The sequence below is a fragment of the Pan troglodytes genome, chromosome 15 (genome assembly GCF_028858775.2).
Source record: "Pan troglodytes isolate AG18354 chromosome 15, NHGRI_mPanTro3-v2.0_pri, whole genome shotgun sequence".
Taxonomy (NCBI): domain Eukaryota; kingdom Metazoa; phylum Chordata; class Mammalia; order Primates; family Hominidae; genus Pan; species Pan troglodytes.
The window spans coordinates 15704744-15730531 of NC_072413.2; positions in this window are offsets into that span (position 1 = coordinate 15704744).

The following is a 25788-nucleotide window of genomic DNA, read 5'->3' on the forward strand; positions in this document are numbered from 1 at the left end:
TAGTAGTTTCTGAGAATGATTCTGTCTAGTTTTTATACGAAGATATTTCCTTTTCTCACATTGGCCTCAAATCGCTTGAAATCTCCAATTGCAATTTCCACAAAAAGAGAGTTTCAAATCTGCTCTGTCCAAAGAAAGGTTCAACTCTGTGAGCTGAATACACACAACACAAAGAAGTTACTCACAATTCTTCTGTCTAGCATTATATAAAGAAATCCCTTTTCCAACGAAGTCCTCAAAGAGGTCCAAATATCCCCTTGCAGACTTTACAAACAGAGTGTTTCCAAACTGCTCTATGAACAGAAAGGTTAAACTCTGTGAGCTGAATGCACACATCACATAGTAGTTTCTGAGAATGATTCTGTCTAGTTTCTATACGAAGATATTTCCTTTTCTAACATTGGCCTCAAATCGCTTGAAATCTCAAATTCCAAATTCCAGAAAAAGACAGTTTCAAACCTGCAGTGTGTAAGGAAAGGTTCAAATCCGTGAGATGAATACACACAACACAAAGAAGTTACTGAGAATTCTTCTGTCTAGCATTATATGAAGAAATCCCGTTTCCAACGAAGGCCTCAAAGTGGTGCAAATATCCACTTGTAGACTTTAGAAACAGAGTGTTTCCAAACTGCTCTATGAACAGAAAAGTTAAACTCTGTGAGCTGAACGCACACATCACAAAGTTGTTTCTGAGAATGATTCTGTCTAGTTTTTATACCAAGATATTTCGTTTTCTAACATTGGCCTAAAATCGCTTGAAATCTCCAATTGCAATTTCCACAAAAAGAGAGATTCAAATTGCTCTGTCCAAAGAGAGGTTCAACTCTGTGAGCTGAATACACACAACACAAAGAAGTTACTGAAAATTCTTCTATCTAGCATTATATGAAGAAATCCCGTTTCCAACGAAGTCCTCAAAGAGTTCCAAATATCCACTTGCAGACTTTACAAACAGAGTGTTTCCAAACTGCTGTATGAACAGAAAGGTTAAACTCTGTGAGCTGAATGCACACATCACATAGTAGTTTCTGAGAATGATTCTGTCTAGTTTTTATACGAAGATACTTCCTTTTCTAACATTGGCCTCAAATCGCTTGAAATCTCCAATTGCAATTTCCCCAAAAAGAGAGTTTCAAATCTGCTCTGTCCAAAGAAAGGTTCAACTCTGTGAGCTGAATACACACAACACAAAGAAGTTACTGAAAATTCTTCTGTCTAGCATTATATGAAGAAATCCCGTTTCCAACGAAGTCCTCAAAGAGGTCCAAATATCCACTTGCAGACTTTACAAACAGAGTGTTTCCAAACTGCTGTATGAATAGAAAGGTTAAACTCTGTGAGCTGAATGCACACATCACATAGTAGTTTCTGAGAATGATTCTGTCTAGTTTTTATACCAAGATATTTCCTTTTCTCACATTGGCCTCAAATCGCTTGAAATCTCCAATTGCAATTTCCACAAAAAGAGAGTTTCAAATCTGCTCTGTCCAAAGAAAGGTTCAACTCTGTGAGCTGAATACACACAACACAAAGAAGTTACTCAAAATTCTTCTGTCTAGCATTATATAAAGAAATCCCGTTTCCAACGAAATCCTCAAAGAGCTCCAAATATAACCTTGCAGACTTTACAAACAGAGTGTTTCCAAACTGCTCTATGAACAGAAAGGTTAAATTCTGTGAGCTGAATGCACACATCACATAGTAGTTTCTGAGAATGATTCCGTCTAGTTTCTATACGAAGATATTTCCTTTTCTAACATTGTCCTCAAATCGCTTGAAATCTCAAATTCCAAATTCCAGAAAAAGACAGTTTCAAACCTGCAGTGTGTAAGGAAAGGTTCAAATCTGTGAGTTGAATACACACAACACGAATAAGTTACTGAGAATTCTTCTGTCTAGCATTATATGAAGAAATCCCGTTTCCAACGAACTCGTCAAATTGGAGCAAATATCCACTTGTAGACTTTAGAAACAGAGTGTTTCCAAACTGCTCTATGAACAGAAAAGTTAAACTCTGTGAGCTGAACGCACACATCACAAAGTTGTTTCTGAGAATGATTCTGTCTAGTTTTTATACCAAGATATTTCGTTTTCTAACATTGGCCTAAAATCGCTTGAAATCTCCAATTGCAATTTCCACAAAAAGAGAGTTTCAAATCTGCTCTGTCCAAAGAAAGGTTCAACTCTGTGAGCTGAATACACACAACACAAAGAAGTTACTGAAAATTCTCTATCTAGCATTATATGAAGAAATCCCGTTTCCAACGAAGTCCTCAAAGAGTTCCAAATATCCACTTGCAGACTTTACAAACAGAGTGTTTCCAAACTGCTGTATGAACAGAAAGGTTAAACTCTGTGAGCTGAATGCACACATCACATAGTAGTTTCTGAGAATGATTCTGTCTAGTTTTTATACGAAGATACTTCCTTTTCTAACATTGGCCTCAAATCGCTTGAAATCTCCAATTGCAATTTCCCCAAAAAGAGAGTTTCAAATCTGCTCTGTCCAAAGAAAGGTTCAACTCTGTGAGCTGAATACACACAACACAAAGAAGTTACTGAAAATTCTTCTGTCTAGCATTATATGAAGAAATCCCGTTTCCAACGAAGTCCTCAAATAGGTCCAAATATCCACTTGCAGACTTTACAAACAGAGTGTTTCCAAACTGCTCTATGAACAGAAACGTTAAACTCTGTGAGCTGAATGCACACATCACATAGTAGTTTCTGAGAATGATTCTGTCTAGTTTTTATACCAAGATATTTCCTTTTCTAACATTGGCCTCAAATCGCTTGAAATCTCCAATTTCAAATTCCAGAAAAAGAGAGTTTCAAATCTGCTCTGTCCAGAGAAATGTTCAACTCTGTGAGCTGAATACACACAACACAAAGAAGTTACTGAAAATTCTTCTGTCTAGCATTATATGAAGAATTCCCGTTTCTAACGAAGGCCTCAAAGAGATCCAAATATCCACTTGCAGACTTTACAAACAGAGTGTTTCCAAACTGCTGTATGAACAGAAAGGTTAAACTCTGTGAGCTGAATGCACACATCACATAGTAGTTTCTGAGAATGATTCTGTCTAGTTTTTATACGATGATATTTCCTTTTCTAACATTGGCCTAAAATCGCTTGAAATCTCCAATTGCAATTTCCCCAAAAAGAGAGTTTCAAATCTGCTCTGTCCAAAGAAAGGTTCAACTCTGTGAGCTGAATACACACAACACAAAGAAGTTACTGAAAATTCTTCTGTCTAGCATTATATGAAGAAATCCCGTTTCCAACGAAGTCCTCAAAGAGGTCCAAATATCCACTTGCAGACTTTACAAACAGAGTGTTTCCAAACTGCTGTATGAACAGAAAGGTTAAAATCTGTGAGCTGAATGCACACATCACATAGTAGTTTCTGAGAATCATTCTGTCTAGTTTTTATACCAAGATATTTCCTTTTCTCACATTGGCCTCAAATCGCTTGAAATCTCAAATTCCAAATTCCAGAAAAAGACAGTTTCAAACCTGCAGTGTGGAAGGAAAGGTTCAAATCTGTGAGTTGAATACACACAACACAAAGAAGTTACTGAGAATTCTTCTGTCTAGCATTATATGAAGAAATCCCGTTTCCAACGAAGGCCCCAAAGTGGTGCAAATATCCACTTGTAGACATTAGAAACAGAGTGTTTCCAAACTGCTCTATGAACAGAAAAGTTAAACTCTGTGAGCTGAACGCACACATCACAAAGTTGTTTCTGAGAATGATTCTGTCTAGTTTTTATACGAAGATATTTCCTTTTCTAACATTGGCCTAAAATCGCTTGAAATCTCCAATTGCAATTTCCACAAAAAGAGAGTTTCAAATCTGCTCTGTCCAACGAAAGGTTCAACTCTGTGAGCTGAATACACACAACACAAAGAAGTTACTGAAAATTCTTCTGTCTAGCATTATATGAAGAAATCCCGTTTCCAACGAAGTCCTCAAAGAGGTCCAAATATCCACTTGCAGACGTTACAAACAGAGTGTTTCCAAACTGCTGTATGAACAGAAAGGTTAAACTCTGTGAGCTGAATGCACACATCACATAGTAGTTTCTGAGAATGATTCTGTCTAGTTTTTATACCAAGATATTTCCTTTTCTCACATTGGCCTCAAATCGCTTGAAATCTCCAATTGCAATTTCCACAAAAAGAGAGTTTCAAATCTGCTCTGTCCAAAGAAAGGTTCAACTCTGTGAGCTGAATACACACAACACAAAGAAGTTACTCAAAATTCTTCTGTCTAGCATTATATAAAGAAATCCCTTTTCCCACGAAGTCCTCAAAGAGGTCCAAATATCCCCTTGCAGACTTTATAAACAGAGTGTTTCCAAACTGCTCTATGAACAGAAAGGTTAAACTCTTTGAGCTGAATGCACACATCACATAGTAGTTTCTGAGAATGATTCTGTCTAGTTTCTATACGAAGATATTTCCTTTTCTAACATTGGCCTCAAATCGCTTGAAATCTCAAATTCCAAATTCCAGAAAAAGACAGTTTCAAACCTGCAGTGTGTAAGGAAAGGTTCAAATCCGTGAGATGAATACACACAACACAAAGAAGTTACTGAGAATTCTTCTGTCTAGCATTATATGAAGAAATCCCGTTTCCAACGAAGGCCTCAAAGTGGTGCAAATATCCACTTGTAGACTTTAGAAACAGAGTGTTTCCAAACTGCTGTATGAACAGAAAGGTTAAACTCTGTGAGCTGAATGCACACATCACATAGTAGTTTCTGAGAATGATTCTGTCTAGTTTTTATACCAAGATATTTCCTTTCCTCACATTGGCCTCAAATCGCTTGAAATCTCCAATTGCAATTTCCACAAAAAGAGAGTTTCAAATCTGCTCTGTCCAAAGAAAGGTTCAACTCTGTGAGCTGAATACACACAACACAAAGAAGTTACTCAAAATTCTTCTGTCTAGCATTATATAAAGAAATCCCTTTTCCAACGAAGTCCTCAAAGAGGTCCAAATATCCCCTTGCAGACTTTATAAACAGAGTGTTTCCAAACTGCTCTATGAACAGAAAGGTTAAACTCTTTGAGCTGAATGCACACATCACATAGTAGTTTCTGAGAATGATTCTGTCTAGTTTCTATACGAAGATATTTCCTTTTCTAACATTGGCCTCAAATCGCTTGAAATCTCAAATTCCAAATTCCAGAAAAAGACAGTTTCAAACCTGCAGTGTGTAAGGAAAGGTTCAAATCCGTGAGATGAATACACACAACACAAAGAAGTTACTGAGAATTCTTCTGTCTAGCATTATATGAAGAAATCCCGTTTCCAACGAAGGCCTCAAAGTGGTGCAAATATCCACTTGTAGACTTTAGAAACAGAGTGTTTCCAAACTGCTCTATGAACAGAAAAGTTAAACTCTGTGAGCTGAACGCACACATCACAAAAGGTTAAACTCTGTGAGCTGAATGCACACATCACATAGTAGTTTCTGAGAATGATTCTGTATAGTTTTTATACGAAGATATTTCCTTTTCTAACATTGGCCTAAAATCGCTTGAAATCTCCAATTGCAATTTCCCCAAAAAGAGAGTTTCAAATCTGCTCTGTGCAAAGAAAGGTTCAACTCTGTGAGCTGAATACACACAACACAAAGAAGTTACTGAAAATTCTTCTGTCTAGCATTATATGAAGAAATCCATTTCCAACGAAGTCCTCAAAGAGGTCCAAATATCCACTTGCAGACTTTACAAACAGAGTGTTTCCAAACTGCTCTATGAACAGAAAGGTTAAACTCTGTGAGCTGAATGCACACATCACATAGTAGTTTCTGAGAATGATTCTGTCTAGTTTTTATACCAAGATATTTCCTTTTCTAACATTGGCCTCAAATCGCTTGAAATCTCCAATTTCAAATTCCAGAAAAAGAGAGTTTGAAATCTGCTCTGTCCAAAGAAAGGTTCAACTCTGTGAGCTGAATACACACAACACAAAGAAGTTACTGAAAACTCTTCTGTCTAGCATTATATGAAGAAATCCCGTTTCCAATGAAGGCCTCAAAGAGTTCCAAATATCCACTTGCAGACGTTACAAACAGAGTGTTTCCAAACTGCTGTATGAACAGAAAGGTTAAAATCTGTGAGCTGAATGCACACATCACATAGTAGTTTCTGAGAATCATTCTGTCTAGTTTTTATACCAAGATATTTCCTTTTCTAACATTGGCCTCAAATCGCTTGAAATCTCAAATTCCAAATTCCAGAAAAAGACAGTTTCAAACCTGCAGTGTGTAAGGAAAGGTTCAAATCTGTGAGTTGAATACACACAACACAAAGAAGTTACGGAGAATTCTTCTGTCTAGCATTATATGAAGAAATCCCGTTTCCAACGAAGGCGTCAAAGTGGAGAAAATATCCACTTGTAGACTTTAGAAACAGAGTGTTTCCAAACTGCTCTATGAACAGAAAAGTTAAACTCTGTGAGCTGAACGCACACATCACAAAGTTGTTTCTGAGAATGATTCTGTCTAGTTTTTATACCAAGATATTTCGTTTTCTAACATTGGCCTAAAATCGCTTGAAATCTCCAATTGCAATTTCCACAAAAAGAGAGTTTCAAATCTGCTCTGTCCAAAGAAAGGTTCAACTCTGTGAGCTGAATACACACAACACAAAGAAGTTACTGAAAATTCTTCTGTCTAGCACTATATGAAGAAATCCCGTTTCCAACGAAGTCCTCAAAGAGGTCCAAATATCCACTTGCAGACTTTACAAACAGAGTGTTTCCAAACTGCTGTATGAACAGAAAGGTTAAACTCTGTGAGCTGAATGCACACATCACATAGTAGTTTCTGAGAATGATTCTGTCTAGTTTTTATACCAAGATATTTCCTTTTCTCACATTGGCCTCAAATCGCTTGAAATCTCCAATTGCAATTTCCACAAAAAGAGAGTTTCAAATCTGCTCTGTCCAAAGAAAGGTTCAACTCTGTGAGCTGAATACACACAACACAAAGAAGTTACTCAAAATTCTTCTGTCTAGCATTATATAAAGAAATCCCTTTTCCAACGAAGTCCTCAAAGAGGTCCAAATATCCCCTTGCAGACTTTACAAACAGAGTGTTTCCAAACTGCTCTATGAACAGAAAGGTTAAACTCTGTGAGCTGAATGCACACATCACATAGTAGTTTCTGAGAATGATTCTGTCTAGTTTCTATACGAAGATATTTCCTTTTCTAACATTGGCCTCAAATCACTTGAAATCTCAAATTCCAAATTCCAGAAAAAGACAGTTTCAAACCTGCAGTGTGTAAGGAAAGGTTCAAATCTGTGAGATGAATACACACAACACAAAGAAGTTACTGAGAATTCTTCTGTCTAGCATTATATGAAGAAATCCCGTTTCCAACGAAGGCCTCAAAGTGGTGCAAATATCCACTTGTAGACTTTAGAAACAGAGTGTTTCCAAACTGCTCTATGAACAGAAAAGTTAAACTCTGTGAGCTGAATGCACACATCACATAGTAGTTTCTGAGAATGATTCTGTATAGTTTTTATACGAAGATATTTCCTTTTCTAACATTGGCCAAAAATCGCTTGAAATCTCCAATTGCAATTTCCCCAAAAAGGGAGTTTCAAATCTGCTCTGTGCAAAGAAAGGTTCAACTCTGTGAGCTGAATAAACACAACACAAAGAAGTTACTGAAAATTCTTCTGTCTAGCATTATATGAAGAAATCCCGTTTCCAACGAAGTCCTCAAAGAGGTCCAAATATCCACTTGCAGACTTTACAAACAGAGTGTTTCCAAACTGCTGTATGAACAGAAAGGTTAAACCCTGTGAGCTGAATGCACACATCACATAGTAGTTTCTGAGAATGATTCTGTCTAGTTTTTATACCAAGATATTTCGTTTTCTAACATTGGCCTAAAATCGCTTGAAATCTCCAATTGCAATTTCCACAAAAAGAGAGTTTCAAATCTGCTCTGTCCAAAGAAAGGTTCAACTCTGTGAGCTGAATACACACAACACAAAGAAGTTACGGAAAATTCTTCTATCTAGCATTATATGAAGAAATCCCGTTTCCAACGAAGTCCTCAAAGAGTTCCAAATATCCACTTGCAGACTTTACAAACAGAGTGTTTCCAAACTGCTCTATGAACAGAAAGGTTAAACTCTGTGAGCTGAATGCACACATCACATAGTAGTTTCTGAGAATGATTCTGTCTAGTTTTTATACGAAGATACTTCCTTTTCTAACATTGGCCTCAAATCACTTGAAATCTCCAATTGCAATTTCCACAAAAAGAGAGTTTCAAATCTGCTCTGTCCAAAGAAAGGTTCAACTCTGTGAGCTGAATACACACAACACAAAGAAGTTACTGAAAATTCTTCTGTCTAGCATTATATGAAGAAATCCCGTTTCCAACGAAGTCCTCAAAGAGGTCCAAAAATCCCCTTGCAGACTTTACAAACAGAGTTCTTCCAAACTGCTCTATGAACAGAAAGGTTAAACTCTGTGAGCTGAATGCACACATCACATAGTAGTTTCTGAGAATGATTCTGTCTAGTTTTTATACCAAGATATTTCCTTTTCTCACATTGGCCTCAAATCGCTTGGAATCTCCAATTTCAAATTCCAGAAAAAGAGAGTTTCAGATCTGCTCTGTCCAAAGAAATGTTCAACTCTGTGAGCTGAATACACACAACACAAAGAAGTTACTCAAAATTCTTCTGTCTAGCATTATATAAAGAAATACCTTTTGCAACGAAATCCTCAAAGAGGTCCAAATATAACCTTGCAGACTTTACAAACAGAGTGTTTCCAAACTGCTCTATGAACGGAAAGGTTAAACTCTGTGAGCGGAATGCACACATCACATAGTAGTTTCTGAGAATGATTCTGTCTAGTTTCTATACGAAGATATTTCCTTTTCTAACATTGGCCTCAAATCACTTGAAATCTCAAATTCCAAATTCCAGAAAAAGACAGTTTCAAACCTGCAGTGTGTAAGGAAAGGTTCAAATCTGTGAGATGAATACACACAACACAAAGAAGTTACTGAGAATTCTTCTGTCTAGCATTATATGAAGAAATCCCGTTTCCAACGAAGGCCTCAAAGTGGTGCAAATATCCACTTGTAGACTTTAGAAACAGAGTGTTTCCAAACTGCTCTATGAACAGAAAAGTTAAACTCTGTGAGCTGAATGCACACATCACATAGTAGTTTCTGAGAATGATTCTGTATAGTTTTTATACGAAGATATTTCCTTTTCTAACATTGGCCTAAAATCGCTTGAAATCTCCAATTGCAATTTCCCCAAAAAGAGAGTTTCAAATCTGCTCTGTGCAAAGAAAGGTTCAACTCTGTGAGCTGAATACACACAACACAAAGAAGTTACTGAAAATTCTTCTGTCTAGCATTATATGAAGAAATCCATTTCCAACGAAGTCCTCAAAGAGGTCCAAATATCCACTTGCAGACTTTACAAACAGAGTGTTTCCAAACTGCTCTATGAACAGAAAGGTTAAACTCTGTGAGCTGAATGCACACATCACATAGTAGTTTCTGAGAATGATTCTGTCTAGTTTTTATACCAAGATATTTCCTTTTCTAACATTGGCCTCAAATCGCTTGAAATCTCCAATTTCAAATTCCAGAAAAAGAGAGTTTGAAATCTGCTCTGTCCAAAGAAAGGTTCAACTCTGTGAGCTGAATACACACAACACAAAGAAGTTACTGAAAACTCTTCTGTCTAGCATTATATGAAGAAATCCCGTTTCCAATGAAGGCCTCAAAGAGTTCCAAATATCCACTTGCAGACGTTACAAACAGAGTGTTTCCAAACTGCTGTATGAACAGAAAGGTTAAAATCTGTGAGCTGAATGCACACATCACATAGTAGTTTCTGAGAATGATTCTGTCTAGTTTTTATACCAAGATATTTCCTTATCTCACATTGGCCTTAAATCGCTTCAAATCTCCAAATACAATTTCCACAAAAAGAGAGTTTCAAATCTGCTCTGTCCAAAGAAAGGTTCAACTCTGTGAGCTGAATACACACAACACAAAGAAGTTACTCAAAATTCTTCTGTCTAGCATTATATAAAGAAATCCCGTTTCCAACGAAATCCTCAAAGAGGTCCAAATATCCCCTTGCAGACTTTACAAACAGAGTGTTTCCAAACTGCTGTATGAACAGAAAGGTTAAACTCTGTGAGCTGAATGCACACATCACATAGTAGTTTCTGAGAATGATTCTGTCTAGTTTTTATACCAAGATATTTCCTTTTCTCACATTGGCCTCAAATCGCTTGAAATCTCCAATTGCAATTTCCACAAAAAGAGAGTTTCAAATCTGCTCTGTCCAAAGAAAGGTTCAACTCTGTGAGCTGAATACACACAACACAAAGAAGTTACTCAAAATTCTTCTGTCTAGCATTATATAAAGAAATCCCATTTCCAACGAAATCCTCAAAGAGGTCCAAATATAACCTTGCAGACTTTACAAACAGAGTGTTTCCAAACTGCTCTATGAACAGAAAGGTTAAACTCTGTGAGCTGAATGCACACATCACATAGTAGTTTCTGAGAATGATTCTGTCTAGTTTCTATACGAAGATATTTCCTTTTCTAACATTGTCCTCAAATCGCTTGAAATCTCAAATTCCAAATTCCAGAAAAAGACAGTTTCAAACCTGCAGTGTGTAAGGAAAGGTTCAAATCTGTGAGTTGAATACACACAACACAAAGAAGTTACTGAGAATTCTTCTGTCTAGCATTATATGAAGAAATCCCGTTTCCAACGAAGGCGTCAAACTGGAGCAAATATCCACTTGCAGACTTTAGAAACAGAGTGTTTCCAAACTGCTCTATGAACAGAAAAGTTAAACTCTCTGAGCTGAACGCACACATCACAAAGTTGTTTCTGAGAATGATTCTGTCTAGTTTTTATACCAAGATATTTCGTTTTCTAACATTGGCCTAAAATCGCTTGAAATCTCCAATTGCAATTTCCACAAAAAGAGAGATTCAAATCTGCTCTGTCCAAAGAAAGGTTCAACTCTGTGAGCTGAATACAAACAACACAAAGAAGTTACTGAAAATTCTTCTATCTAGCATTATATGAAGAAATCCCGTTTCCAACGAAGTCCTCAAAGAGTTCCAAATATCCACTTGCAGACTTTACAAACAGAGTGTTTCCAAACTGCTGTATGAACAGAAAGGTTAAACTCTGTGAGCTGAATGCACACATCACATAGTAGTTTCTGAGAATGATTCTGTCTAGTTTTTATACGAAGATACTTCCTTTTCTCACATTGGCCTCAAATCGCTTGAAATCTCCAATTGCAATTTCCACAAAAAGAGAGATTGAAATCTGCTCTGTCCAAAGAAAGGTTCAACTCTGTGAGCTGAATACACACAACACAAAGAAGTTACTGAAAATTCTTCTGTCTAGCATTATATGAAGAAATCCCGTTTCCAACGAAGTCCTCAAAGAGGTCCAAATATCCACTTGCAGACTTTACAAACAGAGTGTTTCCAAACTGCTGTATGAACAGAAAGGTTAAACTCTGTGAGCTGAATGCACACATCACATAGTAGTTTCTGAGAATGATTCTGTCTAGTTTTTATACCAAGATATTTCCTTTTCTCACATTGGCCTCAAATCGCTTGAAATCTCCAATTGCAATTTCCACAAAAAGAGAGTTTCAAATCTGCTCTGTCCAAAGAAAGGTTCAACTCTGTGAGCTGAATACACACAACACAAAGAAGTTACTCAAAATTCTTCTGTCTAGCATTATATAAAGAAATCCCTTTTCCAACGAAATCCTCAAAGAGGTCCAAATATAACCTTGCAGACTTTACAAACAGAGTGTTTCCAAACTGCTCTATGAACAGAAAGGTTAAACTCTCTGAGCTGAATGCACACATCACGTAGTAGTTTCTGAGAATGATTCTGTCTAGTTTCTATACGAAGATATTTCCTTTTCTAACATTGGCCTCAAATCGCTTGAAATCTCAAATTCCAAATTCCAGAAAAAGACAGTTTCAAACCTGCAGTGTGTAAGGAAAGGTTCAAATCTCTGAGTTGAATACACACAACACAAAGAAGTTACTGAGAATTCTTCTGTCTACCATTATATGAAGAAATCCCGTTTCCAACGAAGGCGTCAAAGTGGAGCAAATATCCACTTGCAGACTTTAGAAACAGAGTGTTTCCAAACTGCTCTATGAACAGAAAAGTTAAACTCTGTGAGCTGAATGCACACATCACATAGTAGTTTCTGAGAATGATTCTGTCTAGTTTTTATACGAAGATACTTCCTTTTCTAACATTGGCCTCAAATCGCTTGAAATCTCCAATTGCAATTTCCCCAAAAAGAGAGTTTCAAATCTGCTCTGTCCAAAGAAAGGTTCAACTCTGTGAGCTGAATACACACAACACAAAGAAGTTACTGAAAATTCTTCTGTCTAGCATTATATGAAGAAATCCCGTTTCCAACGAAGGCCCCAAAGTGGTGAAAATATCCACTTGTAGACTTTAGAAACAGAGTGTTTCCAAACTGCTCTATGAACAGAAAAGTTAAACTCTGTGAGCTGAACGCACACATCACAAAGTTGTTTCTGAGAATGATTCTGTCTAGTTTTTATACGAAGATATTTCCTTTTCTAACATTCGCCTAAATTCGCTTGAAATCTCCAATTGCAATTTCCACAAAAAGAGAGTTTCAAATCTGCTCTGTCCAAAGAAAGGTTCAACTCTGTGAGCTGAATACACACAACACAAAGAAGTTACTGAAAATTCTTCTGTCTAGCATTATATGAAGAAATCCCGTTTCCAACGAAGTCCTCAAAGAGGTCCAAATATCCACTTGCAGACTTTACAAACAGAGTGTTTCCAAACTGCTGTATGAAGAGAAAGGTTAAACTCTGTGAGCTGAATGCACACATCACATAGTAGTTTCTGAGAATGATTCTGTCTGGTTTTTATACCAAGATATTTCCTTTTCTCACATTGGCCTCAAATCGCTTGAAATCTCCAATTGCAATTTCCACAAAAAGAGAGTTTCAAATCTGCTCTGTCCAAAGAAAGGTTCAACTCTGTGAGCTGAATACACACAACACAAAGAAGTTACTCAAAATTCTTCTGTCTAGCATTATATAAAGAAATCCCGTTTCCAACGAAATCCTCAAAGAGGTCCAAATATAACCTTGCAGACTTTACAAACAGAGTGTTTCCAAACTGCTCTATGAACAGAAAGGTTAAACTCTGTGAGCTGAATGCACACATCACATAGTAGTTTCTGAGAATGATTCTGTCTAGTTTCTATACGAAGATATTTCCTTTTCTAACACTCTCCTCAAATCGCTTGAATTCTCAAATTCCAAATTCCGGAAAAAGACAGTTTCAAACCTGCAGTGTGTAAGGAAAGGTTCAAATCTGTGAGTTGAATACACACAACACAAAGAAGTTACTGAGAATTCTTCTGTCTAGCATTATATGAAGAAATCCCGTTTCCAACGAAGGCGTCAAAGTGGAGCAAATATCCACTTGTAGACTTTAGAAACAGAGTGTTTCCAAACTGCTCTATGAACAGAAAAGTTAAACTCTGTGAGCTGAACGCACACATCACAAAGTTGTTTCTGAGAATGATTCTGTCTAGTTTTTATACGAAGATATTTCCTTTTCTAACATTGGCCTCAAATAGCTTGAAATCTCCAATTGCAATTTCCACAAAAAGAGAGTTTCAAATCTGCTCTGTCCAAAGAAAGGTTCAACTCTGTGAGCTGAATACACACAACACAAAGAAGTTACTGAAAATTCTTCTGTCTAGCATTATATGAAGAAATCCCGTTTCCAACGAAGTCCTCAAAGAGGTCCAAATATCCACTTGCAGACTTTACAAACAGAGTGTTTCCAAACTGCTGTATGAACAGAAAGGTTAAACTCTGTGAGCTGAATGCACACATCACATAGTAGTTTCTGAGAATGATTCTGTCTAGTTTTTATACCAAGATATTTCGTTTTCTAACATTGGCCTAAAATCGCTTGAAATCTCCAATTGCAATTTCCACAAAAAGAGAGTTTCAAATCTGCTCTGTCCAAAGAAAGGTTCAACTCTGTGAGCTGAATACACACAACACAAAGAAGTTACTGAAAATTCTTCTGTCTAGCATTATATGAAGAAATCCCGTTTCCAACGAAGTCCTCAAAGAGGTCCAAATATCCACTTGCAGACTTTACAAACAGAGTGTTTCCAAACTGCTGTATGAACAGAATGGTTAAACTCTGTGAGCAGAATGCACACATCACATAGTAGTTTCTGAGAATGATTCTGTCTAGTTTTTATACGAAGATATTTCCTTTTCTAACATTCGCCTAAAATCGCTTGAAATCTCCAATTGCAATTTCCACAAAAAGAGAGTTTCAAATCTGCTCTGTCCAAAGAAAGGTTCAACTCTGTGAGCTGAATACACACAACACAAAGAAGTTACTGAAAATTCTTCTGTCTAGCATTATATGAAGAAATCCCGTTTCCAACGAAGTCCTCAAAGAGGTCCAAATATCCACTTGCAGACTTTACAAACAGAGTGTTTCCAAACTGCTGTATGAAGAGAAAGGTTAAACTCTGTGAGCTGAATGCACACATCACATAGTAGTTTCTGAGAATGATTCTGTCTAGTTTTTATACCAAGATATTTCCTTTTCTCACATTGGCCTCAAATCGCTTGAAATCTCCAATTGCAATTTCCACAAAAAGAGAGTTTCAAATCTGCTCTGTCCAAAGAAAGGTTCAACTCTGTGAGCTGAATACACACAACACAAAGAAGTTACTCAAAATTCTTCTGTCTAGCATTATATAAAGAAATCCCGTTTCCAACGAAATCCTCAAAGAGGTCCAAATATAACCTTGCAGACTTTACAAACAGAGTGTTTCCAAACTGCTCTATGAACAGAAAGGTTAAACTCTGTGAGCTGAATGGACACATCACATAGTAGTTTCTGAGAATGATTCTGTCTAGTTTCTATACGAAGATATTTCCTTTTCTAACACTGTCCTCAAATCGCTTGAAATCTCAAATTCCAAATTCCAGAAAAAGACAGTTTCAAACCTGCAGTGTGTAAGGAAAGGTTCAAATCTGTGAGTTGAATACACACAACACAAAGAAGTTACGGAGAATTCTTCTGTCTAGCATTATATGAAGAAATCCCGTTTCCAACGAAGGCGTCAAAGTGGAGCAAATATCCACTTGTAGACTTTAGAAACAGAGTGTTTCCAAACTGCTCTATGAACAGAAAAGTTAAACTCTGTGAGCTGAACGCACACATCACAAAGTTGTTTCTGAGAATGATTCTGTCTAGTTTTTATACGAAGATATTTCCTTTTCTAACATTGGCCTCAAATCGCTTGAAATCTCCAATTGCAATTTCCACAAAAAGAGAGTTTCAAATCTGCTCTGTCCAAATAAAGGTTCAACTCTGTGAGCTGAATACACACAACACAAAGAAGTTACTGAAAATTCTTCTGTCTAGCATTATATGAAGAAATCCCGTTTCCAACGAAGTCCTCAAAGAGGTCCAAATATCCACTTGCAGACTTTACAAACAGAGTGTTTCCAAACTGCTGTATGAACAGAAAGGTTAAACTCTGTGAGCTGAATGCACACATCACATAGTAGTTTCTGAGAATGATTCTGTCTAGTTTTTATACCAAGATATTTCCTTTTCTCACATTGGCCTCAAATCGCTTGAAATCTCCAATTGCAATTTCCACAAAAAGAGAGTTTCAAATCTGCTCTGTCCAAAGAAAGGTTCAACTCTGTGAGCTGAATACACACAACACAAAGAAGTTACTCAAAATTCTTCTGTCTAGCATTATATAAAGAAATCCCTTTTCCAACGAAATCCTCAAAGAGGTCCAAATATAACCTTGCAGACTTTACAAACAGAGTGTTTCCAAACTGCTCTATGAACGGAAAGGTTTAACTCTGTGAGCTGAATGCACACATCACATAGTAGTTTCTGAGAATGATTCTGTCTAGTTTCTATACGAAGATATTTCCTTTTCTAACATTGGCCTCAAATCGCTTGAAATCTCAAATTCCAAATTCCAGAAAAAGACAGTTTCAAACCTGCAGTGTGTAAGGAAAGGTTCAAATCTGTGAGTTGAATACACACAACACAAAGAAGTTACTGAGAATTCTTCTGTCAAGCATTATAAGAAGAAATCCCGTTTCCAACGAAGGCGTCAAAGTGGAGCAAATATCCACTTGCAGACTTTAGAAACAGAGTGTTTCCAAACTACTCTATGAACAGAAAAGTTAAACTCTGTGAGCTGAACGCACACATCACAAAGTTGTTTCTGAGAATGATTCTGTCTAGTTTTTATACCAAGATATTTCGTTTTCTAACATTGGCCTAAAATCGCTTGAAATCTCCAATTGCAATTTCCACAAAAAGAGAGTTTCAAATCTGCTCTGTCCAAATAAAGGTTCAACTCTGTGAGCTGAATACACACAACACAAAGAAGTTACTGAAAATTCTTCTGTCTAGCATTATATGAAGAAATCCCGTTTCCAACGAAGTCCTCAAAGAGGTCCAAATATCCACTTGCAGACTTTACAAACAGAGTGTTTCCAAACTGCTGTATGAACAGAATGGTTAAACTCTGTGAGCTGAATGCACACATCACATAGTAGTTTCTGAGAATGATTCTGTCTAGTTTTTATACCAAGATATTTCCTTTTCTCACATTGGCCTCAAATCGCTTGAAATCTCCAATTGCAATTTCCACAAAAAGAGAGTTTCAAATCTGCTCTGTCCAAAGAAAGGTTCAACTCTGTGAGCTGAATACACACAACACAAAGAAGTTACTCAAAATTCTTCTGTCTAGCATTATATAAAGAAATCCCGTTTCCAACGAAATCCTCAAAGAGGTCCAAATATCCCCTTGCAGACTTTACAAACAGAGTGTTTCCAAACTGCTCTATGAACAGAAAGGTTAAACTCTGTGAGCTGAATGCACACATCACATAGTCGTTTCTGAGAATGATTCTGTCTAGTTTTTATACGAAGATATTTCCTTTTCTAACATTGGCCTAAAATCGCTTGAAATCTCCAATTGCAATTTCCACAAAAAGAGAGTTTCAAATCTGCTCTGTCCAAAGAAAGGTTCAACTCTGTGAGCTGAATACACACAACACAAAGAAGTTACTGAAAATTCTTCTGTCTAGCATTATATGAAGAAATCCCGTTTCCAACGAAGTCCTCAAAGAGGTCCAAATATCCACTTGCAGACTTTACAAACAGAGTGTTTCCAAACTGCTCTATGAACAGAAAGGTTAAAATCTGTGAGCTGAATGCACACATCACATAGTAGTTTCTGAGAATGATTCTGTCTAGTTTTTATACGAAGATACTTCCTTTTCTAACCTTGGCCTCAAATCGCTTGAAATCTCAAATTCCAAATTCCAGAAAAAGACAGTTTCAAACCTGCAGTGTGTAAGGAAAGGTTCAAATCTGTGAGTTGAATACACACAACACAAAGAAGTTACTGAGAATTCTTCTGTCTAGCATTATATGAAGAAATCCCGTTTCCAACGAAGGCCCCAAAGTGGTGCAAATATCCACTTGTACACTTTAGAAACAGAGTGTTTCCAAACTGCTCTATGAACAGAAAAGTTAAACTCTGTGAGCTGAACGCACACATCACAAAGTTGTTTCTGAGAATGATTCGGTCTAGTTTTTATACGAAGATATTTCCTTTTCTAACATTCGCCTAAAATCGCTTGAAATCTCCAATTGCAATTTCCACAAGAAGAGAGTTTCAAATCTGCTCTGTCCAAAGAAAGGTTCAACTCTGTGAGCTGAATACACACAACACAAAGAAGTTACTGAAAATTCTTCTGTCTAGCATTATATGAAGAAATCCCGTTTCCAACGAAGTCCTCAAAGAGGTCCAAATATCCACTTGCAGACTTTACAAACAGAGTGTTTCCAAACTGCTGTATGAAGACAAAGGTTAAACTCTGTGAGCTGAATGCACACATCACATAGTAGTTTCTGAGAATGATTCTGTCTAGTTTTTATACCAAGATATTTCCTTTTCTCACATTGGCCTCAAATCGCTTGAAATCTCCAATTGCAATTTCCACAAAAAGAGAGTTTCAAATCTGCTCTGTCCAAAGAAAGGTTCAACTCTGTGAGCTGAATACACACAACACAAAGAAGTTACTCAAAATTCTTCTGTCTAGCATTATATAAAGAAATCCCGTTTCCAACGAAATCCTCAAAGAGGTCCAAATATAACCTTGCAGACTTTACAAACAGAGTGTTTCCAAACTGCTCAATGAACAGAAAGGTTAAACTCTGTGAGCTGAATGCACACATCACATAGTAGTTTCTGAGAATGATTCTGTCTAGTTTCTATACGAAGATATTTCCTTTTCTAACACTGTCCTCAAATCGCTTGAAATCTCAAATTCCAAATTCCAGAAAAAGACAGTTTCAAACCTGCAGTGTGTAAGGAAAGGTTCAAATCTGTGAGTTGAATACACACAACACAAAGAAGTTACGGAGAATTCTTCTGTCTAGCATTATATGAAGAAATCCCGTTTCCAACGAAGGCGTCAAAGTGGAGAAAATATCCACTTGCAGACTTTAGAAACAGAGTGTTTCCAAACTGCTCTATGAACAGGAAAGTTAAACTCTGTGAGCTGAACGCACACATCACAAAGTTGTTTCTGTGAATGATTCTGTCTAGTTTTTATACCAAGATATTTCGTTTTCTAACATTGGCCTAAAATCGCTTCAAATCTCCAATTGCAATTTCCACAAAAAGAGAGTTTCAAATCTGCTCTGTCCAAAGAAAGGTTCAACTCTGTGAGCTGAATACACACAACACAAAGAAGTTACTGAAAATTCTTCTGTCTAGCATTATATGAAGAAATCCCGTTTCCAACGAAGTCCTCAAAGAGGTCCAAATATCCACTTGCAGACTTTACAAACAGAGTGTTTCCAAACTGCTGTATGAACAGAATGGTTCAACTCTGTGAGCTGAATGCACACATCACATAGTAGTTTCTGAGAATGATTCTGTCTAGTTTCTATACGAAGATATTTCCTTTTCTAACATTGTCCTCAAATCGCTTGAAATCTCAAATACCAAATTCCAGAAAAAGACAGTTTCAAACCTGCAGTGTGTAAGGAAAGGTTCAAATCTGTGAGTTGAATACACACAACACAAAGAAGTTACTGAGAATTCTTCTGTCTAGCATTATATGAAGAAATCCCGTTTCCAACGAAGGCGTCAAAGTGGAGCAAATATCCACTTGTAGAATTTAGAAACAGAGTGTTTCCAAACTGCTCTATGAACAGAAAAGTTAAACTCTGTGAGCTGAACGCACACATCACAAAGTTGTTTTTGAGAATGATTCTGTCTAGTTTTTATACCAAGATATTTCGTTTTCTAACATTGGCCTAAAATCGCTTGAAATCTCCAATTGCAATTTCCACAAAAAGAGAGATTCAAATCTGCTCTGTCCAAAGAAAGGTTCAACTCTGTGAGCTGAATACACACAACACAAAGAAGTTACTGAAAATTCTTCTATCTAGCATTATATGAAGAAATCCCGTTTCCAACGAAGTCCTCAAAGAGTTCCAAATATCCACTTGCAGACTTTACAAACAGAGTGTTTCCAAACTGCTGTATGAACAGAAAGGTTAAACTCTGTGAGCTGAATGCACACATCACATAGTAGTTTCTGAGAATGATTCTGTCTAGTTTTTATACGAAGATACTTCCTTTTCTAACATTGGCCTCAAATCGCTTGAAATCTCCAATTGCAATTTCCACAAAAAGAGAGTTTCAAATCTGCTCTGTCCAAAGAAAGGTTCAACTCTGTGAGCTGAATACACACAACACAAAGAAGTTACTGAAAATTCTTCTGTCTAGCATTATATGAAGAAATCCCGTTTCCAACGAAGTCCTCAAAGAGGTCCAAATATCCACTTGCAGACTTTACAAACAGAGTGTTTCCAAACTGCTGTAGGAACAGAAAGGTTAAACTCTGTGAGCTGAATGCACACATCACATAGTAGTTTCTGAGAATGATTCTGTCTAGTTTTTATACCAAGATATTTCCTTTTCTCACATTGGCCTCAAATCGCTTGAAATCTCCAATTGCAATTTCCACAAAAAGAGAGTTTCAAATCTGCTCTGTCCAAAGAAAGGTTCAACTCTGTGAGCTGAATACACACAACACAAAGAAGTTACTCAAAATTCTTCTGTCTAGCATTATATAAAGAAATCCCGTTTCCAACGAAATCCTCAAAGAGGTCCAAATATAACCTTGCAGACTTTACAAACAGAGTGTTTCCAAACTGCTCTATGAACAGAAAGGTTAAACTCTGTGAGCTGAATGCACACATCACATAGTAGTTTCTGAGAATGATTCTGTCTAGTTTCTATACGAAGATATTTCCTTTTCTAACATTGGCCTCAAATCGCTTGAAATCTCAAATTCCAAATTCCAGAAAAAGACAGTTTCAAACCTGCAGTGTGTAAGGAAAGGTTCAAATCTGTGAGTTGAATACACACAACACAAAGAAGTTACGGAGAATTAATCTGTCTAGCATTATATGAAGAAATCCCGTTTCCAACGAAGGCGTCAAAGTGGAGCAAATATCCACTTGCAGACTTTAGAAACAGAGTGTTTCCAAACTGCTCTATGAACAGAAAAGTTAAACTCTGTGAGCTGAACGCAAACATCACAAAGTTGTTTCTGAGAATGATTCTGTCAAGTTTTTATACCAAGATATTTCGTTTTCTAACATTGGCCTAAAATCGCTTGAAATCTCCAATTGCAATTTCCACAAAAAGAGAGTTTCAAATCTGCTCTGTCCAAAGAAAGGTTCAACTCTGTGAGCTGAATACACACAACACAAAGAAGTTACGGAAAATTCTTCTATCTAGCATTATATGAAGAAATCCCGTTTCCAATGAAGGCGTCAAAGTGGAGCAAATATCCACTTGCAGACTTTAGAAACAGAGTGTTTCCAAACTACTCTATGAACAGAAAAGTTAAACTCTGTGAGCTGAACGCACACATCACAAAGTTGTTTCTGAGAATGATTCTGTCTAGTTTTTATACCAAGATATTTCGTTTTCTAACATTGTCCTCAAATCGCTTGAAATCTCAAATAACAAATTCCAGAAAAAGACAGTTTCAAACCTGCAGTGTGTAAGGAAAGGTTCAAATCTGTGAGTTGAATACACACAACACAAAGAAGTTACTGAGAATTCTTCTGTCTAGCATTATATGAAGAAATCCCGTTTCCAACGAAGGCGTCAAAGTGGAGCAAATATCCACTTGTAGAATTTAGAAACAGAGTGTTTCCAAACTGCTCTATGAACAGAAAAGTTAAACTCTGTGAGCTGAACGCACACATCACAAAGTTGTTTTTGAGAATGATTCTGTCTAGTTTTTATACCAAGATATTTCGTTTTCTAACATTGGCCTAAAATCGCTTGAAATCTCCAATTGCAATTTCCACAAAAAGAGAGATTCAAATCTGCTCTGTCCAAAGAAAGGTTCAACTCTGTGAGCTGAATACACACAACACAAAGAAGTTACTGAAAATTCTTCTATCTAGCATTATATGAAGAAATCCCGTTTCCAACGAAGTCCTCAAAGAGTTCCAAATATCCACTTGCAGACTTTACAAACAGAGTGTTTCCAAACTGCTGTATGAACAGAAAGGTTAAACTCTGTGAGCTGAATGCACACATCACATAGTAGTTTCTGAGAATGATTCTGTCTAGTTTTTATACGAAGATACTTCCTTTTCTAACATTGGCCTCAAATCGCTTGAAATCTCCAATTGCAATTTCCACAAAAAGAGAGTTTCAAATCTGCTCTGTCCAAAGAAAGGTTCAACTCTGTGAGCTGAATACACACAACACAAAGAAGTTACTGAGAATTCTTCTGTCTAGCATTATATGAAGAAATCCCGTTTCCAACGAAGGCGTCAAAGTGGAGCAAATATCCACTTGCAGACTTTAGAAACAGAGTGTTTCCAAACTGCTCTATGAACAGAAAAGTTAAACTCTGTGAGCTGAACGCACACATCACAAAGTTGTTTCTGAGAATGATTCTGTCTAGTTTTTATACCAAGATATTTCGTTTTCTAACATTGGCCTAAAATCGCTTGAAATCTCCAATTGCAATTTCCACAAAAAGAGAGTTTCAAATCTGCTCTGTCCAAAGAAAGGTTCAACTCTGTGAGCTGAATACACACAACACAAAGAAGTTACTGAAAATTCTTCTGTCTAGCATTATATGAAGAAATCCCGTTTCCAACGAAGTCCTCAAAGAGGTCCAAATATCCACTTGCAGACTTTACAAACAGAGTGTTTCCAAACTGCTGTATGAACAGAATGGTTAAACTCTGTGAGCTGAATGCACACATCACATAGTAGTTTCTGAGAATGATTCTGTCTAGTTTTTATACGAAGATATTTCCTTTTCTAACATTGGCCTCAAATCGCTTGAAATCTCCAATTGCAATTTCCACAAAAAGAGAGTTTCAAATCTGCTCTGTCCAAAGAAAGGTTCAACTCTGTGAGCTGAATACACAGAACACAAAGAAGTTACTCAAAATTCTTCTGTCTAGCATTATATAAAGAAATCCCGTTTCCAACGAAATCCTCAAAGAGGTCCAAATATCCCCTTGCAGACTTTACAAACAGAGTGTTTCCAAACTGCTCTATGAACAGAAAGGTTAAACTCTGTGAGCTGAATGCACACATCACATAGTAGTTTCTGAGAATGATTCTGTCTAGTTTCTATACGAAGATATTTCCTTTTCTAACATTGTCCTCAAATCGCTTGAAATCTCAAATTCCAAATTCCAGAAAAAGACAGTTTCAAACCTGCAGTGTGTAAGGAAAGGTTCAAATCTGTGAGTTGAATACACACAACACAAAGAAGTTAGTGAGAATTCTTCTGTCCAGCATTATATGAAGAAATCCCGTTTCCAACGAAGGCGTCAAAGTGGAGCAAATATCCACTTGTAGAATTTAGAAACAGAGTGTTTCCAAACTACTCTATGAACAGAAAAGTTAAACTCTGTGAGCTGAACGCACACATCACAAAGTTGTTTCTGAGAATGATTCTGTCTAGTTTTTATACCAAGATATTTCGTTTTCTAACATTGGCCTAAAATCGCTTGAAATCTCCAATTGCAATTTCCACAAAAAGAGAGTTTCAAATCTGCTCTGTCCAAAGAAAGGTTCAACTCTGTGAGCTGAATACACACAACACAAAGAAGTTACTGAAAATTCTTCTGTCTAGCATTATATGAAGAAATCCCGTTTCCAACGAAGTCCTCAAAGAGGTCCAAATATCCACTTGCAGACTTTACAAACAGAGTGTTTCCAAACTGCTGTATGAACAGAAAGGTTAAACTCTGTGAGCTGAATGCACACATCACATAGTAGTTTCTGAGAATGATTCTGTCTAGTTTTTATACGAAGATACTTCCTTTTCTAACATTGGCCTCAAATCGCTTGAAATCTCCAATTGCAATTTCCACAAGAAGAGAGTTTCAAATCTGCTCTGTCCAAAGAAAGGTTCAACTCTGTGAGCTGAATACACACAACACAAAGAAGTTACTGAAAATTCTTCTGTCTAGCATTATATGAAGAAATCCCGTTTCCAACGAAGTCCTCAAAGAGGTCCAAATATCCACTTGCAGACTTTACAAACAGAGTGTTTCCAAACTGCTGTATGAAGACAAAGGTTAAACTCTGTGAGCTGAATGCACACATCACATAGTAGTTTCTGAGAATGATTCTGTCTAGTTTTTATACCAAGATATTTCCTTTTCTCACATTGGCCTCAAATCGCTTGAAATCTCCAATTGCAATTTCCACAAAAAGAGAGTTTCAAATCTGCTCTGTCCAAAGAAAGGTTCAACTCTGTGAGCTGAATACACACAACACAAAGAAGTTACTCAAAATTCTTCTGTCTAGCATTATATAAAGAAATCCCGTTTCCAACGAAATCCTCAAAGAGGTCCAAATATAACCTTGCAGACTTTACAAACAGAGTGTTTCCAAACTGCTCAATGAACAGAAAGGTTAAACTCTGTGAGCTGAATGCACACATCACATAGTAGTTTCTGAGAATGATTCTGTCTAGTTTCTATACGAAGATATTTCCTTTTCTAACACTGTCCTCAAATCGCTTGAAATCTCAAATTCCAAATTCCAGAAAAAGACAGTTTCAAACCTGCAGTGTGTAAGGAAAGGTTCAAATCTGTGAGTTGAATACACACAACACAAAGAAGTTACGGAGAATTCTTCTGTCTAGCATTATATGAAGAAATCCCGTTTCCAACGAAGGCGTCAAAGTGGAGCAAATATCCACTTGCAGACTTTAGAAACAGAGTGTTTCCAAACTGCTCTATGAACAGGAAAGTTAAACTCTGTGAGCTGAACGCACACATCACAAAGTTGTTTCTGTGAATGATTCTGTCTAGTTTTTATACCAAGATATTTCGTTTTCTAACATTGGCCTAAAATCGCTTCAAATCTCCAATTGCAATTTCCACAAAAAGAGAGTTTCAAATCTGCTCTGTCCAAAGAAAGGTTCAACTCTGTGAGCTGAATACACACAACACAAAGAAGTTACTGAAAATTCTTCTGTCTAGCATTATATGAAGAAATCCCGTTTCCAACGAAGTCCTCAAAGAGGTCCAAATATCCACTTGCAGACTTTACAAACAGAGTGTTTCCAAACTGCTGTATGAACAGAATGGTTCAACTCTGTGAGCTGAATGCACACATCACATAGTAGTTTCTGAGAATGATTCTGTCTAGTTTTTATACCAAGATATTTCCTTTTCTCACATTGGCCTCAAATCGCTTGAAATCTCCAATTGCAATTTCCACAAAAAGAGAGTTTCAAATCTGCTCTGTCCAAAGAAAGGTTCAACTCTGTGAGCTGAATACACACAACACAAAGAAGTTACTCAAAATTCTTCTGTCTAGCATTATATAAAGAAATCCCGTTTCCAACGAAATCCTCAAAGAGGTCCAAATATCCCCTTGCAGACTTTACAAACAGAGTGTTTCCAAACTGCTCTATGAACAGAAAGGTTAAACTCTGTGAGCTGAATGCACACATCACATAGTAGTTTCTGAGAATGATTCTGTCTAGTTTCTATACGAAGATATTTCCTTTTCTAACATTGTCCTCAAATCGCTTGAAATCTCAAATACCAAATTCCAGAAAAAGACAGTTTCAAACCTGCAGTGTGTAAGGAAAGGTTCAAATCTGTGAGTTGAATACACACAACACAAAGAAGTTACTGAGAATTCTTCTGTCTAGCATTATATGAAGAAATCCCGTTTCCAACGAAGGCGTCAAAGTGGAGCAAATATCCACTTGTAGAATTTAGAAACAGAGTGTTTCCAAACTGCTCTATGAACAGAAAAGTTAAACTCTGTGAGCTGAACGCACACATCACAAAGTTGTTTTTGAGAATGATTCTGTCTAGTTTTTATACCAAGATATTTCGTTTTCTAACATTGGCCTAAAATCGCTTGAAATCTCCAATTGCAATTTCCACAAAAAGAGAGATTCAAATCTGCTCTGTCCAAAGAAAGGTTCAACTCTGTGAGCTGAATACACACAACACAAAGAAGTTACTGAAAATTCTTCTATCTAGCATTATATGAAGAAATCCCGTTTCCAACGAAGTCCTCAAAGAGTTCCAAATATCC